Source organism: Belonocnema kinseyi, chromosome 1 (genome assembly GCF_010883055.1).
Source record: "Belonocnema kinseyi isolate 2016_QV_RU_SX_M_011 chromosome 1, B_treatae_v1, whole genome shotgun sequence".
Taxonomy (NCBI): domain Eukaryota; kingdom Metazoa; phylum Arthropoda; class Insecta; order Hymenoptera; family Cynipidae; genus Belonocnema; species Belonocnema kinseyi.
In genome coordinates this window covers 57409027-57412464 of record NC_046657.1, presented here as the reverse complement: position 1 = coordinate 57412464, position 3438 = coordinate 57409027, and positions in this window count along the sequence as shown.

Genomic DNA, 3438 nt, shown 5'->3' with positions numbered 1-3438 from the left:
AACCTTCAAAATCTTTTCAAACACCTTCACACCTTTTAAAGATTTATAAAGTCCGTTGGAATTTTTTTAAATAACTCTACTAAAATTGTTAAAATTCTTTTCAATTCCTTGAAATTATAAAAATAAATTAAAAATTACTTGACATATCTTAAAACATTCACAAATATTAAAAATCTTTTGAAATTTTCTAAGCTTTTGAAAATTCCTTGAAATTTTGAAAATTCCCTTAAAATATTTCAAATCCTCCAAAATATTATATTAAATTACTGTAGTCAATAAAAATTCCTTGAAATCTTTTTAAATAATCTCAAGTATTTTGAAACCTTTAAAAGCTTTTGAAATGCCTCGGACTTTTTTTTAGGATTTCTAAATTACTTTGGAATTTTTAAAAATAAGCCTTCTAAACATTTTTTAAATCTTTAAAATTCCTGTAAATAGTAAAAATTAATTAAAAATTCTTAGGCATCTTTTAAAACATCCTCAAATATTTATAATCCTTGCAAATCTTTTAAAATCTTTTGAAATTTTGTAAAGCTTCAGATTGAAATTTAAAAAAAGAAGAATTTCAGAACGTAAATATTAAAATGTTTGTAGATTAGAGTGTTGAAGATGGAATCAATAAAAATTCAAAGCTTTCGAAATTTTATTTTCAAAAATTTTCAACTATTCCCTAAGAAGTTTTTTTATAAGATCTTAATAATAATAATAATAAATTAATTAAATGCGTTCAAAATTTAAATGTATGTTTTTCAATTGGACAATATCTAAATGAAATTATTTCAGACTGAAATTTAGAAAAATTTTAAACATTAAAAATGTAACTGTTTGTAGATTAGTTAAACTATTAAAGTTTGAATATAAATTTTAAAGGATTTTAAATATTTTAGAATGTTTAAAAATTTTTCAATGAATTTTTAATTCATTTTTATAATTTAAAGGAATTTCAACGAATTAAAAAAATTGTAGCAGGGTTGTTTAAAAAATCTCCAAAGTACCTTAATAATATTTAAAAGATTTCGAATACCAGATAATCGTTTCGCGTTCAAGGTTGACAAAAAAATCAATTTTAATTGGAAATTTTGAGAAGCGTCACAGACTGTAATGGCAATTACCAACCTTTTGATATAAGGAATTTAGTAATTACATAGGTAATTACAGCAATGAGAACATAGTGAATTTATTCCTGAATCTAAAGGTTCTCTCATTCGACCTCTTGCATTCCTGCATTTTGTTTGAATCGCGGTATTGAAAGCCTTTTTATTATCACCGGTATCACAAATATTTGCATGGTGAGCTCTGAAAGTAAGCTAAAAGTATACGTTAATTAAACTAAATAATGATGAACATGGTAAATACTGTTAATTGACTGGGAAACTGGCAAAGAATGTTGATTATTGTATTCAATATAAAATTTAGTCTGAGGCCAAGACATTAATATTTAACTTGCCTTTATTCTCATAATGGAGACAAATCTAGGAGTACGCAAGTCGTGCAATCTTCACCTCTTCAAATCGTTAAATCTTTATTTTTTCGTAACAGAATAATTTTTTTTGCAAGCCAAGTTGTTTACTCTTATTTAGCCTCTCTATATCTCGGGTGCAAGATTTTACTCTTTTTTTTCAATTGGAAATTATATTTATCAATTAATATTTCAATTGATTTGAATTTAATTTCTTAATTGTAAGAGGACATTTTTGGTTTCAATTTTTCTCTGAATTGGAAAAGGTCTAGTCGGATGAACTAAACACGTTCTTAGAATGTACCACTATGTGATATGACTTAACGTTTTTAAGTTATACTCCGGATGTCAGGACACTCTCAAGACGTCCACTTAAAGACGTCTACAAGAAAACCAAAGAAAACCTTCGGGTAAAATTTTCGTTTTTAATTTTTTTTCTGACATAAAGGAGGAAATTTTTTCTTTTCACGTTGTTCGAGAGTTAAATGGAGTCCATTTTTTTATTTTTTACTTTTAAATTAGAATAAAACAGGGGAATTTTTTAGTTTAATTTTACTTGATTTTACTTCAAATAATTGAATCAGCAATATAAAATATAAAGGAGTCCAGTAACCTCCAAATCATCGGCAGGAAATTGTTCTTGTTTTCTCCTTTTCCTCTTTTGAGATCTGAATGTTGAATTAGGAATGCCTTTCACATCACTCGTTAACTGCCTTTTGTAACGTCCTCTCTTGCTGTTCATGTTAAACATTCACGTTTTAAAAATTTCTTGAGGTAACAATGAATTTAAATAACACAGGCCAACAATTCTCAGAACCAGAGACCAGACCTACTATACCCGAAGGTTTTTGCTGCGCTGAATCCGAATCTGACCTCAGAAAAATTCAATCACCCTCAGTTTTCGAGATATTCTAACCTAAAAGGGTCAAAAACCCGTTATTTTGATGTGTTCGAGGCCCCGTAACATCGCGAAAATTTTTTTTCACAAACTGACAATGGCATCGTAAAGAACTACTCTTTACCTTCAAAATGCGATGCCTAACTTTTTGATAAGATTTTTCATAGCCGAGATATGGCGGATTCAAATACGAAAAATTTCACCCCCAAGCCCGGTAACTTTCGAGCCCATAACCTGATTTCCTCTACCTCCAAACCCGGTTACGTGCCTCACATATGCTATATAGGGTGTTTTAACGTTGTTACGAAACTGCGAAAATACTAAACTTCAATCAATGATATATCGATGAAAAAAAAGCTATCTTGAATCTGAAACATGGATTTCAGAGGGCAAGGGTGCTCCTTTGTGATGCTTTCGCCCGTTTTTGAAAAAAAAATTTATTCAAGATGCTATGTAACCTCAAATATAGCAAAAAACGGTGTTTTTTGCACTTTTAGGTTACAATATCTCGAAAACTGAGGGTGATGGAATTTTTCTGAGTTCGGATTCGGATTCAGCGCAGCAAAAACCTTCGGGTATACTAGGTCTGGTCTCTGGTTCCGGACCTTTGTCAAATTTTGTCGGCCTGTGTAATTGACACTTAACGAACAATTGCACAACTTTAGCCGGCCGGTGAAGCGCATTTTCCACGGTTTGACTCCATAAACGTGCGATGTTAGGGATGAACCAAAGATATTAAAGCCTAGATGCGGCACGTGTATAGTTCGAGGAACTAATTGTAGACGGCGCTCCCGGCGAAAATTTGTAGGTTCCAGTATTTAAATTATAAATTATTGGTTATGAGGGGCCTACTCCGCATATTAGTGGCCGTGGCAATAAAAAGACATTAGTTATAACAAACTAACAACTTTATTAATTAAATAAGTACATTGCTCGCACCTATGAAGTTGTGCCCATGATGGCTACCAATCGACTGTCGCTCATCTCTATCCCCGTCTCGAGAGGCAACTCTCTACTCACGCTCGCTCGCTCCGCCATAAACGTTCTGTATACCAGAACGAAACTCGCTAGTCTTTCGCTA